This window comes from Paramormyrops kingsleyae, chromosome 14 (genome assembly GCF_048594095.1).
Source record: "Paramormyrops kingsleyae isolate MSU_618 chromosome 14, PKINGS_0.4, whole genome shotgun sequence".
NCBI classification, from domain to species: Eukaryota; Metazoa; Chordata; class Actinopteri; order Osteoglossiformes; family Mormyridae; genus Paramormyrops; species Paramormyrops kingsleyae.
The window spans coordinates 25,771,909-25,787,434 of NC_132810.1; the positions used below are offsets into that span (position 1 = coordinate 25,771,909).

A 15,526-nucleotide genomic window follows, 5' to 3' on the forward strand; every position below is an offset into this window, starting at 1 on the left:
GGGCCAATGAGAAGCCATGGATGACGCAAGAGGTACGTGAGAAGCTAAAAGTACGGAATATCGCTTTCAAGTAGGGTGATGAGACTGCACTCAGAATAGTGAGAGCTAACCTCAACCATGCTATAAGAACAGCAAAGCGTACCCATGCCGGAAAGATCCAAAGTCTCTTTCGTGACCCCAGTAACACCAGGCGGATGTGGCAGGGGATTCAGGCGATAATAGATTACAAGGCTGTTCCTCCACTGTGTGACAACAACCCACATCTGCTGAATAAACTCAACAGTCTTTTCAGTAGATTTGCAAGAAATGACAACAGCCCTGCAATAAAAGCTAATCCTCACCCGGATGAAAAAGCACAGCCTCAACGTGACTGATGTCCAGAAAACCCTGAGGAAGGTGAACACACGGAAGGCAGCAGGCCCTCCGTGAGCGTGCTGACCAGCTGGCACGCGTCCTTACAGGCATCTTCAATACCTCACTGGTGCAGGCTGTCGTGCCATCATGTTTCAAGTCTGCTACTATCATTCCAGTGCCCAAAAAATCCACCATCACCTGTCTTAACGACGTCCGCCCTGTTGCACTTACTCCCATAAAGATGAAGTGCTTCGAGAGGCTGGTAAATGACGACACCATTTCAGTTTGCTTACCGGCCAAACCGCTCCACAGAAGATGCCCTTTCCTCTGCTCTTCACCTGAGGACAAGAACACTCATGTACGAATGCTGATTGTTGATTTTAGTTCAGTGTGTGCAGATAACTGGAAACCTGGACTGGTCACGAAACACTGGTGAAATGGGCTCAGCAGCGGTTGCATTTCCTGCACAGGATGCAGAGAGCATACCTTCCCTCTCCCATCCTCACCACTTTCTACCGAGGCACCATAGAGAGCGTGCTGACCAGCGGTATCTCCATCTGGTTTGGCAGCTCAAAAGCCTCAGACAGGAAATCGCTGCAGAGAGTGGTGAGGACTGCAGAGAGGATCATCGGGACTTCTCTTCCATCCATCCAGGACATTGCACTCAAATGCTGTCTGAGGAGAGCCTGTGACATCATCAGGGACTCCACCCACCCCCACCGCGGTCTGTTCTTCCTATACACACACACACACACACACAAAAAGCAGTACTACACTCGCATAATAAAAAATAAAAAATATCTAGGGACCGGTGCCCTTTCAGGTAAACTAGGATACCAAGTTGTAGCGTATCTGTACTGGCTTAGTGGGCTAAGTGTCTGTGCTTGTGATCAGAAGATCATGGGTTCAAGGCCAGCCTTGGCCTGCCTTTGTGTTTACTGGAAAAGATGGGGATAAGGGTTTCATATTATTATTATAAGACTTTATTATAGTTATTTATTATTATAAGTAATTTCCTCACCATTAGTTATGCACTGGTGCTGTTTCAGCTAAAGTAGGAGACTGAGTTGTTGAGTGTCTCTACTGGCTTATGTGGGCTAAGTGTCTGTGCTTGTGATCAGAAGGTCATGGGTTTAAGCCCAGCCTTGGCCTGCCTGTTAGTTTAGGTGGGGGCCCTAAATGTGGCAATCTGCTTTTTTCTAGTTGTATATTTGGGGGGGGGGCTGAGGGTGGTGGTTATCTGTCTTGGCCTCCACATGTTGTTGTGGTGGTGGTTGTGCATGGGGGGGAGGCTTGCACCCTGGTCCTGGGAGTGTGAGGCAACATTGCTAACCACTACCCTACCAAGCCACCCCCCACTTTTTTTTTTTTGTTTTTAAAGATAAGCCTGGATGTCCTTTCCTCACCATTAGTTATGCACCGGTGCCGTTTCAGCTAAAGTAGGAGACAGAGTTGTTGAGTGTCTGTACTGGCTTGTGTGGCTTAGTGAGCTAATGGTGCGGTTCGATTATTTCTCTCCAAGTCGGAACTCGGATGAAAACGTCACTTCCCGTCGGAAACACGCCAGATTTTGTTGCCCGAGTTGCCCCTGTGACGTAATTTCAACATGGCGACTTGGTTTGTTTGTAGTTTGTTTACCGATCGAAAAAAGAATATCGCTATGAATGTACTAAAATATTTTATAAAGCTTTTAATGTGGTTTGACTGGTTCGTGTTTCTTGTTTGTCTCTCGGAAAAATCTCCATTTCTCCATTTTCTCCATTTGGAAAACTCCAAATCTGCTAAAATATAAAGCAACAACACACAGCAACGTGTTCATGGAGGCAGCCATGTTTGTTCCGAGATGTGGGTAGCTCGAACGGGAGATTGTCGGACGTGATGTCACTCAACTCGGAATTTCCGAGTTCCGAGAGAAAAACGAACGCACTATTAGTGTCTGTCACACAGGGGTGGGGTGTGAGAGAGAGAGGGAGGGGTGGGGTGTGTGTCTCTCTGTCTGCCCCCCCCCCCAAAAGAAAACCTTTTAGCTCACAACACGGGGGGGGGGGGGGGCAGGCAGGCTTTACCCCTCTCTCACACACAGGCATGTTTTTCAGACTGTGGGGGGACCCCACACTGCCTTGGGAAGAACATGTAAACTCCCCACAGCACCCTGGCCAAGGCTCGAACGCTGGTCCCAGAGGTGTGAGGCCAGAGTGCTACCACTGCACCACCAAGACACTCATGCTTTCCTACTTTAGGCTTAAAAAATCCAGGTAGACATCATGCGATAAGAACTTTCATTGTCATAAAATTCAGTTTCACAACAGGCAGACCAAGGCTGGGCTTGAACCCATGACCTTCTGATCACAAGCACAGATACTTAGCCCACTAAGCCACACAAGCCAATACCAATACTCAACAACTTGGTCTCCTAGTTTACCTGAAACGGCACCGGTGCATAACTAATGAGGAAGGAACATCCAGGCAAAATCAAAACAAAGGAGGCGGTGGCTAATAATAATACACAACCCTTAAACCCATCTTTTCCTATAAACCAACAGGCAGGCCAATGCTGGGCTTGAACCCATGACCTTCTGATCACAAACACAAACACTTAGCCCACTAAGCGACACAAGCCAGTACAGAAACATCACAACTCGGTCTCCTACTTTAGCTGAAACAGCACCGGTGCATAACTAATGGTGAGTAAAGGACTTATAGTAAGTCCTAATTAGGAAAGGGCCTCAATCTTATTATTAAACAAGTGTGACAGCAGCATTATAATAATAATAACTTAAATTATAATAATAACACACAACCCTTAAGCCCATCTTTTCCTCTAAACCCACAGGCAGGCCAAGGTTGGGCTTGAACCCATGACCTTTAGATCACAAGCACAGACACTTAGCCCACCAAGCCATACAAGCCAGTACAGACACTCAACAACTTGGTCTCCTACTTTAGCTGAAACGGCACCGGTGCATAACTAATGGTGAAGAAAGGACATCCAGGCTTTAAAAAAAGGGTGAAGGGTGGAGGGTGGCTTGGTAGGGTAGTGGTTAACAATGTTGCCTCACACTCCCAGGACCAGGGTTCAAGTCTCCCTCCCATGCCAATTAGGGAAGGGCCTTAATATTAAACAAGTGTGACAGCAGCATAATAATAATAATAATAACTTAAATTGTAATAATAACACACAACCCCTAAGCCCATCTTTTCCTCTAAACCCACAGGCAAGCTAAGGCTGGGCTTGAACACATGACCTTCTGATCACAAGCACAGACAACTAGCCCACTAAGCCACACAAGCCAGTACAGATACTCAACAACTTGGTCTCCTAGTTTACCTGAAATGGTGCATAACTGATGGCAAAAAAAACAGGTTGGTAGGATAGTGGTTAGCAGCATTGCCTCACACTCCCAGGACCAGGGTTCGAGTCCCTCTCATGGCACCATGTGTGGAGTTTGCAGGCTCTGCCTTTATCATCATGGGGTTTCCTCTTTCTCTGGGTAAAAAAATCAAGAATTTTGACCAAATGAAACATCATGTAAAGATCTGAAAATGTGTGAACCTTAAATTTTGTGACAAAAGTTAAGAACAAAGGGCTCTATATATATTAAAAAAAAATTATTGCATGCTTGCTACCTGTTTCTTTTAACGATGGTATTTATCATGATATATTTTTAGTTCAAATGAGCCCAGTGTGGGTGGCATGGTGGGGTAGTGGTTAGTGCTAAGTGCTATTGCCTCCCACCCCTGAGACCAGCGTTCAAGTTTCCACCAGTAATCTGTGTGTGGAGTTTGTGTGTTCTCCCTGTGTTTGAGGGGGGGGGGGTGCTGGTGTAGCAGAGCCTATAAGACAGGAAACAACCTAGGCTGGCAGGGAGGGGACTGAGTCCCTCCCTGCTGTGTGTATGTCTGCCTCTAAGCCCCTCCCTGCTGTGTGTGTCTGCCTCTAAGCCCCTCCCTGCTGTGTGTGTGTGTGTCTGTCTCTAATCTCTGCCCTGCTGTGTGTGTGTGTGCCTCTAAGCCCCTCCCTGCTGTGTGTGTGTGTGTGTCTGCCTATAAGCCCCTCCCTGCTGTGTGTGTGTGTGTCTGCCTCTAAGCCCCTCCCTGCTGTGTGTGTGTGTGTGTCTGCCTCTAAGCCCCTCCCTGGGATGTGTGAGTCTGCCTCTAAGCCCCTCCCTGCTGTGTGTGTGTCTTCCTCTAAGCCCCTCCCTGCTGTGTGTGTCTGCCTCTAAACCCCTCCCTGGCATTTGTGAGTCCATCTCTGAGTCACTCCCAGTGTGTGTGAAGATCACACTCATTCCCATGTGCTTCTGCTAATTCAGAGGAACTGCCCAATAGGCCCTGCTTCCTGATAGGCTGACTTGGAAGTTTTTCATCTGTATAATCCACAGCTCTGGTGCAATCAGCAAACTTCAGACTGTGCTGTGCTGTGACACAGGGAGGAAGCAGCCCACAAGTGTGACACATGATGACTCTTTCCCCCTTGCAGCAACAGCCTTCAAGCTGGGAAAAGAAAGTCCTTTCTGAAAATCATACATCCATATCATTCAGAAAAACATCTTACATTGAGCCATGAACACTTCCCATTTCTCAAATAAGGACTTCCTTTATTCTGAGCCTTGACAAACATGGCAACCCTTGCTCCTTAAAGTCCTCTAGAAAATTATACTGACCCTGAGAGGACAGGAGTATAATTACAAACATCTCGTAACAAACCAGTGTTTGTTACTACCTGACATCTGCAGAACTTTGAGTGTGCCTTTCCATTAGATTCTTTTGGACCAAGAAGGAGCTATAAGATAAAAGGGTGAACAGCTGCCTCATTAAACCAGAACCAAAAGGCAACTTCAACCCATATCATAAGGGTCAAAAGGAACTTCTTGTTATAAATTTTCTACGCCGTACCACTAATAGAGGTGAGGAGGCACTGCCATGGACCTGAGCTAAGGAGCCATTAGGGATGATGGGAAATTAAATGCAGGTGTGTCATCATACCGGGTCACAGGGCACCGCCAGAGGAGCCAGGATAGTGGGGTTGGTCAGCGAGACCACAGCTTGCCTCACCGGTTCAGTGTGAAACACAGTGATGCCTCAGATAGACCCCAAGCTGACCTCTGGGCCCCCCATGTGAAGTAAAATCAGAGTGTGTTTGTCACCTGCTAGCGTGGAGCACGGGCAGTTTCAACACAACATGACCCACAACCTGCGTCCCCCCCCCCTCAAAACACATCTACCTACGCCCCAAATCAAGGCCTCTCTGCACCGACGAGACTGACGCCGACAGACAGGAATCTCCGCGGCTGCTTTACCAGGCTTACTGGCTACGTGATTAAGCTCAACCTTCAAAAGGAGCGCCTTCAAGCCAGCCCACAGGAGACCCCAGCGTCCCTCCCGAAACACGCGGAGCATGCCTCAGCACCTACACACACCAGTCCGGAGAGCCTCGGGCCCCTCTCAGCCTTGTTTGGTCACTGGGGGTGGGGGTATCAGGTATGGCTGGTTTATGTCACCATCACAGCAGACGGGGGACACGATAAAGCCCCCCGCAACACACGTTCACTTAGTGGAGAGCGTTTCTCATGAGGCCTTTCATCTTCTCGAAATCCACGTCACGGTGACATAAACAAGCAGACAGCTGTTTGCAGAGAGCAGCACAGTGGCGAGGGGCAGCTTTTAATGCTGTGAAGGCTTGGAGGCACGCTTCCAAACACGGCCCCCAGTCACCCAGTTGCGGTCCACAGGTCACCTCAGCAGACGCACCTTAACACATGGCCAATGTGCACACCCCACCACGTGAGACTGAGAACAATCTTCCAATGGGAAATGGCTGAGTGCACAGCAGCAGGGGTTCAGAGGATGGATTATGTTTTTTTAAATTTATTTTTATTTTTTTTATGTGTCCTGTCCGGCAGCTTTCGCAAGCAGAATAATGGTCTGAATGCACTGCTGTGTCAGACATATTTGCTTTACCATGAGGGGCTCTATAAACTCTGTATAGGCCCTTCATGTTGGTCAATTTCTTTTTATTCGTATATTTATTGTATTTTATTTAATACATGTAAAATATTCCAGTTGCCGTGCTGCCCGGAAGGGAGTGATAGATTAGGAAAATGAGTGAAGAAAAGGGGTAGGGAGAGAGATTAAAGAGAAGGAAGGAAAGAGAGAGAGAGCGAGAGAGAGAGAGAAAAAAAAAAAACGAACAAAGGCGGAGACAACAGTGGGACAGAGAGGCTAAGAAAGAAAGGAGTAACGTAAAAAGCACATAAGGCAAGAAAAGAAAAAAAAAAAACGCATTTGAAATACAACCAAAAAAGGATAAATACAAAGACACAACCAGAAATAAAGAAAATGGTTTATAACCGGGCCGGCAGACAGGAGCTCATGATGCGCTGGTGCTCGCCGGGCATCCATAGAGGCAGACATCCTCCCGCGATGCACTGGTGCTCGCCGGGCCTCCGTAGAGGCAGACAGCCTCCCGCGATGCGCTGGTGCTCGCCGGGCCTCCGTAGAGGCAGACAGCCTCCCGCGATGCGCTCGTGCTCGCCGGGCCTCCATAGACCCCTCTTTTGTGCCGCCAGCAAGACGGGATCCCAGCATCACACTTTCCGCAATCGCCGCCATCTCTGGATCCTGCGGATTTATCCACAGGTGTTTTTAGTTCATGTCTACCCCCCCCCCCCCTGCTGTCTGAGTGTCCAGCCTGAAAGGATTAACAGGAAACACCCCCACCAGCATCAGCTAGTAACTGACAGTAATTCTGCGAAGGTCATTCAACTTCCATTGTGATCATTAGAGATTCCACTTTGGAGAAAGAGACAGGAAAAAATAAAAATATATATCAGCTTGGGCTCCATACTGGACTCCACTGCCACATCCTCATTCAGCTCCATCCTGCGATACTGGGGATGGTGGGGGGGGGCGCACAGACCCATGAGGATTCGGCTCACAGAACACACTCTCGCAAAACCTTACAAACACTCTCAGTGTGGAATGGCGGCACCGTTCCGGGTCATTTCCTGGCTTGTTCGCGCCGATCTGGGTGGGGTCCTGTTATCCGTGGTGCATCTGAGGCTGCGCGACATCGGGGGCTTTGCCACGGAGACACCTGGAAAGTGAAGGCGTAGCGTTCACCGGCCCGCGGCAGCCTATTAAACACAGCTGGGGTCCCGGCAGCTGCCGTGTGACCTAATGAACAACAGAGCCAAGGGCAAGAGGCTTTTATTGGCTCATCACGAGTCACCTGCTGAAAGCCGCAGATTGACGGGGGGGGGGGGGGGCGGCATTGGGCAGATGTGAGCCTGGCTATCACAAGGACACCCTGTGCTTAAACTGCAAGGCTTTAAAATTACAAATTAACATGGGGAGAGCTCCATTACTGGGGGATAGGATTTGCACATTCCTACCAAAGGTAAGAAGGGATGAATTATCAGCCAACATTTAGATGATGGATGTGCCAAAGGCCCGTAAAGCGGCCCGCTGGATGCAGGGAACGTGCCGGAGGAGCCAGCAGGACCACGGCCAAGTAAAAGGTCGCTGGGACTCGGAAGGTGAACCGGCACCTAATGGTATCGAACCCAGTGGCCATGGAGGAATGACAGCCATAACGCCCTGGCCATTTCTTACTGGGATTGCAGCTCAAACAGGAATTCTCAGACTGACAGAGGCAATGGCACATGCTAGGAGTCCACAGTGTCTCCTGGGGTGGGACTGACAGAACCACAACGCCGTGATACGTTTATTTATGGTGCTTCGCTCACAGCATCCTCTCCCCCATCCTGGTTTCTACTCAGATCACATGTAGAGAAAAACTTTGATTTATCACTAAGATAGAACAATTCGCACAGAAAACATGCAGCACCTCTGGGACTCAGACAGATCCACTGATTTAACAAAGTAATTCCCAGTAGGAACACAAACACGCAAAAATAAACCAGAAGACCTAAATTAGCTCTTAAAAATGACACATCCTTCTCATAAACAAAGCTTTATAGTCTGTCATAACCGACACAAACGGGATGAGCGATGCTGAACTACAGGCTGTGATTGGGATGGTGATTCTTCAGTTATGAAAGCAGGCATCAAGCTGGGCATTTGATAAAAGCAGGAATATGGCTGGATCTGAGGACAGAAATAGCCCCATACTGAGGGAATAATTAATAAAATAAAGGGAATGATTCTATAAGGCTGTAACTAATCAAAACGAGAACTGACTGGCGCGCCGGCAAGGCAAGGCTACCTAATCGGAACAGATAGGGGGGGCGACAGAGAATATCAGCGGCCCATACTTATCTTTTAGCCTTCCAGAAGGACAACTACGAGCCGGCTAACGAGGGCAAGTGTCAAACATGTGGTTGTCACGTACACGGAAGGTACCGAGAAAGGGGGGGGGATGCCCAAAGGGCTTTAAAAAGGATACAGCTGATACATATGGCAGAGCCTCCTCCTGTACATGCTGAATGTATGTCAGACGGCCGCTCCCGGATTGCAATCTGTCAGACAATAAACCGGTGATTTGCAACTTCTCCCCTTGTCAGCTGTGAATCTCTTCTCATCCACGGACCCGGTGGAAACGGCGTGCTCCAACAGTACACAGTGAACATCTGGGCACTAATTGGAGGAGACATGGTCACCTGACAAGTTGCTGCCCAAAGGGATGGATCACTGTCACACAGGACCTCTGGACAGAAAGGCTGCCTGGTCTGAACCGCCGGTTCACGAAAGCCTTGTCCCATCTGTCATTGAGCTGTGCAGGGGGGGGGCGGCGCTCCTAACCATGTGCTGGGGGACGCGGAGATATCCACTCACCTCCAGGGGTAGAAATGCTTAGGGGTCACCGCTATGCTCGACAGACACAGGTGCACCACAGAGGGAAAGCCAACCGCGGAAATCAACCAGGTCGCGGTCGACTCCGAGTCCAGCAGGGAGGCTAAGGTGCCCTCTGGAGTAACCCTGAGAGGCTAAAACACTTAAATCTATCAAACTCTCTGCCCCCAATTCTGCCCAACATGCAAAATCTGAGCACCGCGTTTGCTAAAAATAATGGCACTCCCCGCAATCCTGAGATTAGTCACTAGAGGGCGAATATCATGCATGACGTCTGGCTCTTTCCAGTACAGAAAAAGCAGCACCAAGGCGACCTGCTGTAAACCACAACACAGATTAATACAACTGCTTAACACAACAACATAGGGGTGTAAGGAATCCACTTGCAGAGTCTCCACAGTTTCAGCAAAATGGTGGTTTATTGAACAGTAAAAATTATATAATGTAATAAAGTGTAGACATACACCGGGTACTGAAAGGCAGCTCAGATACAAATTAAGGGCAGTTCTTCACCCCCCTTTATACCCCAAAAGACCGTCCCCGCCAAGGTGCTGTGTGTAGGTGTTGTGAGTGAATTTACATATAAAGAGTGACCCCCCTGGACTTTGAGGAACCTGGGGCAGGACAGGGTGAAGACTTTCTGATCATTGTAATTCAATCATCTTCCTTATCACCCTAGAGGTGCCCACTGGAACCCCCATTCTCTCCCTGGCTTCCCCTTTGATCATTCCCCCTTGATCATTAATAGCTAACACTGTCTGTATTCACATGATCAACCAAGAACATTGGGACATCATTACTACTTTTCCTTACATAATCTCCCCTTAAACCTTGAGCCTCAGTGCAAGAGCAGTGAAAGGTTTACCCAGAGCACAGTACCAGCATCACACTGATCAGTGGTCGACACACAAGGGGCGGATCGGGGAGGTCGTAGCGGTGTGGTTGTTCGTCTCCATAACCTACACCCTACTCTGTGTCATGCACACTTTCCTCTCCACATATCCAAGGTCCCTTCTCCGCTGTTCCCTTAGGAATCTGAGATAGACCATCAATGCCACACCCAGCAGCAGTACCACGACACATGCAGTGATAACTGCTTTGAACTGTACATGTCCTGGTAGTTCTCCTTCAGCATCGACATTCCACTGATATAGTTACTGAGCTGCTCTGTCAGTTCCTCTGTCAGTTCCTCCTCACGCTCATGCATTTTAAGGAGCTGAACCTTCAGTTGCTGCTCAACCTCTTGCAGGTCTTGAAAAGGCAAAGGTTCAGGCTGGAGGAATTAGGCATGGTTGTTGGTGCCAGACGGGCCGGTCTGAGTATTTCACAATCTGCTCAGTTACTGGGATTCTCACGCACAACCATTTCTAGGGTTTACAAAGAATGGTGTGCAAAGGGAAAAACATCCAGTATACGGCAGTCCTGTGGGCGAAAATGCCTTGTTGATGCTAGAGGTCAGAGGAGAATGGGCCGACTGATTCAAGCTGATAGAAGAGCAACTTTGACTGAAATAACCACTCGTTACAACCGAGGTATGCAGCAAAGCATTTGTGAAGCCACAACATGCACATGGATCCATCATGCCTTGTTACCACTGTGCAGGCTGGTGGTGGTGGTGTAATGGTGTGGGGGATGTTTTCTTGGCATAGTTTAGGCCCCTTAGTGCCAATTGGGCATAGTTTAAATGCCACGGCCTACCTGAGCATTGTTTCTGACCATGTCCATCCCTTTATGACCACCATGTACCCATCCTCTGATGGCTACTTCCAGCAGGATAATGCACCATGTCACCAAGCTCGAATCATTTCAAATTGGTTTCTTGAACATGACAATGAGTTCACTGTACTAAAATGGCCCCCACAGTCACCAGATCTCAACCCAATAGAGCATCTTTGGGATGTGGTGGAACGGGAGCTTCGTGCCCTGGATGTGCATCCCACAAATCTCCATCAACTGCAAGATGCTATCCTATCAATATGGGCCAACATTTCTAAAGAATGCTTTCAGCACCTTGTTGAATCAATGCCACGTAGAATTAAGGCAGTTCTGATGTCAAATTATTATTTTTTTACACAAAGATCTCTACAAACTATGTATACCTCCCAAATCCCCAAGAATACTCTCCCTCTGAATCACAATTCCCAACAAAATCAGCTTATAGCATCAATCAATTATGTGTGTAAGTTCTTCAGATCCTATTGCACAATAATATGGCTGTATGTGGTGGTATATACAAATATCTAGAATATAGCACATTCTAAGACACAAACATTTACTTCTGATCCATTCTCAAGCTTTACAGTCACACTTGTAGTTCCCCATATGTGTTAATGCAAATTTGGTTGACGTGCGAGGTGGTTTTCTTCCTCCCATGAGGTCTGCAGAGTCCTTGTGTAGTATAAAAAAAAAGAAAACAGTATTTGTATTTCATTTCCCCAAAATTTGGAGTTTATGTATTTTTGTTGTGTATTTTTATTATGTTTTTGTTTCGGGTAAACCCATCGGGGACTTTTATTTTGAAAAAGGTCGTCACTTCCTGCAGCATTTGCGCTCCTCTCAGTCGGCAGTAAGCCTTGGTTGAGAGAGGTAGGAGAGTGTTAGCGCTCCCATTAAAATACAGTGTTAGTCAAACAAAATTACACCATAAGTATGAATAGTTGAGCTACAATGTATTTTATCATGGTCATATTAATGTACAGAAGAATACACAGGTTTTTCAGCACACCACAGTATCACACTAATTAATGGGGTTTGTAATAGTTCTTTTTTCTGGTTTTTGTCCGTTAAGGGAGTGTGATCGTGTTCCTGTTGTGTTGTGTTGGTTTCCTTTGTGTATTCAGGTACGTGAATGTTTGATTATTGTACTGTGTAATTTCTTTAGTTATAACTACCAGTTTCTTGTTTTATGTATGTATATGTACTGTTTTATCATTTCATGTTTTATAATTTATGGCTGACGGTCGAGATGCGCATAAGATAAATTAGAGAATGTTTAAATATATTTAATTTTATCTGATATGTCAGTATATGTTTGTAAGCGCTCGCCTCAGTCGGCGGGAAGCCTTGGTGGAGAGAGGGAGTGTGATCGCGTCCTGTTGTGTTGTGTTGGTTTCCTTTGTGTATTCAGTCGGCGGGAAGCCTTGGTGGAGAGAGTCGGCGGGAAGCCCTGGTGATTAGGAGAATAAACAACGTCCGTCAGTCAACCGGCAGCACGAGTCTTCGTTCTTTATGTAAAAATAAAAACAATTACACAACGCAGAGAAGTAAAAGGGGATAACCGGCTGCAAGGCAGTCCGGTTACATTGGTGCCGTGACTCGGATTCTGTGCTCCAGATCAGACTCACCCGGATCTCTGCACAGAGGATCAACGCCAGTTTGGTCGCCGACAGTTGCTGCGCTGCATTCCCGGTCTCCACCAAAATTGTTACAGCTAAGTGTCTAGTTCATATGAAGAGAGGACACTGTATAACTCCGGTCTTTTTTTTTAATTTTTCGCAGAAACGTTTTTCTGTGTGATCATTAGTTAGTAGACGTTTGTTAAGATTTGTATTTTCCAATTTTGTTCTTTGGGTAGGTTTGGTGAAGTCGGAAATATGGCATATGAAAAGGGAAGGGAACAAGGTAACATGGTGAATGAGTACAGTATATGTTTGCTCCAGGGACGGGGAGGGGCAGGTATTCTAGTGAAGTGCCTTTCACCCCAGTATCCACGGAGAGAAATGTTATAGTAAATTCTCCCATGATCTGTTCTACTCGTGCACTTGACCAAGTAGTGGAGCAAGTCCCATTGAACCCTGATCTAACCTTATCCGATTCAAATGACCCAGCATTGCGCATTGCGTAAGCGACACTAGGTGTTGTAGGGATGGCGGTTTAAGTGTCCCACAGTCTCCCAAAGAGACAAGTCAGTCAGCTATGGGTATACCCCCATCCAATCTGTCGGGGACCAGGCTAGTTCTCCAGTGCGATGTGAAAGAGCCTCCCATTTTCTGTGGAGAGGATTATGACAAATTTGCCATACATGATTGGGAGGAATTGATGGATACATTCCTACAAAAGCGGTGTATTCCTCTGGCTGATCAGGGACATGAGACTCTCAAGGCTGATGGGAAAGGCTAAAGATGTAGTAAGAATAGTACTTCGCAGTAGCGGAATTACAAATGAAAAGTGAGGACGTGTTACCTGAGCCAAAGCCACTCACTGAGGATATAGTGTTGGTTGGATGTGGAGGGAAACATACTAGAAACTAGAAACTGTAACTTGGCAGACGTATCCCCTTGTCGAGCAGTCGAAGATTTTGAGCTTTTTCAAGGGGTGACTCATGTTGAGGTAGCCTCCCTTAAGGAAGGGCCCATGCCAATCAGTCTAGCAGGCCTCAAACAACGGTTGCAAAATGTCAGTCTTGGTGACCTGGACATTGAGTCTTGCTGTATCGATCTTGCAGCCAAGGAAAGACTAGTCCAGCTCCTTGAGTCTTATCATGATGTCTTTTCCAAGCATGCCCTAGACTGTGGGGAGGCCAAAGGTTTTGTACACCACATCAGGCTTACTGATGAGCGACCCTTCCGGCTTCCTTATCGCCGCGTGCCCCCAGCTCATTATCAGAAGCTCCGGCAAGTACTTTCAGAAATGGAAGAGCAGGGAATCATTCACAAATCAGTGAGTGAGTATGCTTCTCCACGTTAGCATGCCTCTGCTTTTTCTTGGAACATTTCAGGTTCCTTTCCCTGCATGCCTCCTCTAGCCACTCTAGAGGGTCTAACTTATCTGTGAGAGATCCGTACGATCCCTCCTTGCAATGCTTTGCAACATATTCGATGGCCCACTCCATCATTGTAGGTTCTGAGTATAAGTTTAAACTCTCAGTATAAACTTACACAATACACCTACAGTGGTGGTTTACCTCAAGGACACAGGGTTACAGTGTGGGGAACCCTGCTGGTGCTTTCTTACCAAAGCCCATCTGTTTAGGGCAGATTGTCAGATGGTCTCTTTCTATTTCTGTCTTTGGCTTGATGTAACATGGGAATGTTTGGCTTTTGCTTCATCAAAACTGGAAATGAACCAGCTGGTACAGCTGTGGAAGGAAAAGAATGCAGGAAGTGGCCCAATTTGCACAATTAAGAGAAGCCATGTGTCAGGTTAAGAAATTATTGTATTTGAAAATTTGAATAAACATAGTGCCACCTGGTGGTTTCATAAATACATGTAATTATACTGATAAATGATATAAAATGAAATATAAATAAATCTACATTCTCTGGAAGAATAGAGTACAAGTCAAGACACAATTTAGTGACTCAAGCATTTTGAATTTGTATGTTTTTTGATAGTTTACCCACAAACTTTCTGTCTCACCATTATCCTGGCCATTTTCCAAGAATTTAGTCAAATTGAATTTGAATTTTCACCTTGGTAGTAAAACTGCATTTTGAAAATGAAATTGATGTAACCCCAGATCCAGAATCAGCTTGACTTAAAAATGTCTGATAATTATTAAACTTTGTGTAGCAGGCAGAAGATACCATTTTTAGCCAGGGGACAAGTTGATCTCTTTTCAGATTTTGATATAGAAATATAGGACAAATACAGTGGTGTGAAAAAGTGTTTGCCCCCTTCCTGATTTCTTATTTTTTTGTATGTTTGTCACAAGTAAATGTTTCAGATAAAACAAATTTAAATATTAGACAAAGATGACACAAGTAAACACAAAATGCAGTTTTTAAATGAATCCAAACATACATCACCCTGTGTGAAAAAGTGATTGCCCCCTAAACCTAATAACTGGTTGGGTCACCCTTAGCAGCAACAACTGCAATCAAGCCTTTGCAATAACTGGCAATGAGTCTTTTACAGCTCTGTGGTGGAATTTTGGCCCACTCATCGTTGCAGAATTGTTGTAATTCAGCCACATTGGAAGGTCATGCCACAGGATCTCAATCGGATTCAGGTCAGAACTTTGACTAGGCCACTCCAAAGTCCTTATTTTGTTTTTCTTAAGTCATTCAGGGGTGGACTTGCTGGTGTGTTTTGGATCATTGTCCTGCTGCAGAACCCAAGTGCGCTTCAGCGTGAGGGCACGAACAGATTGCCGGACATTCTCCTTCAGGATGTTTTAGTAGACAGTAGAATTCGTGGTTCCATTTACCACAGCAAGTCTTCCAGGTCCTGAGGCAGTAAAACAGCCCCAGAATATCACACTACCACCACCATATTTTACTGTTGGAATGATGTTACTTTTCTGAAATGATGTTACTTTTACACCAAATGTAATGGGACACACACTTTCCAAAAAGTTCAACTTTGTCTCATCAGTCCACAGAGTATTTTCCCAAAAGTCTTGGTGATCATCAAGATG

The 15,526-nt window shown here is 46.5% G+C and overlaps 1 long non-coding RNA gene across 1 annotated transcript; it reads left to right on the top strand.

Moving 5' to 3' along the window:
* Positions 1–11,749: 11,749 nt before the first annotated feature.
* Positions 11,750–12,377, top strand: LOC111833047 (uncharacterized). Its single transcript, XR_011982516.1, has 2 exons — positions 11,750–12,008; positions 12,296–12,377. It is a non-coding gene; the product is annotated as an uncharacterized lncRNA (long non-coding RNA).
* The last annotated feature ends 3,149 nt before the right edge of the window (positions 12,378–15,526 follow it).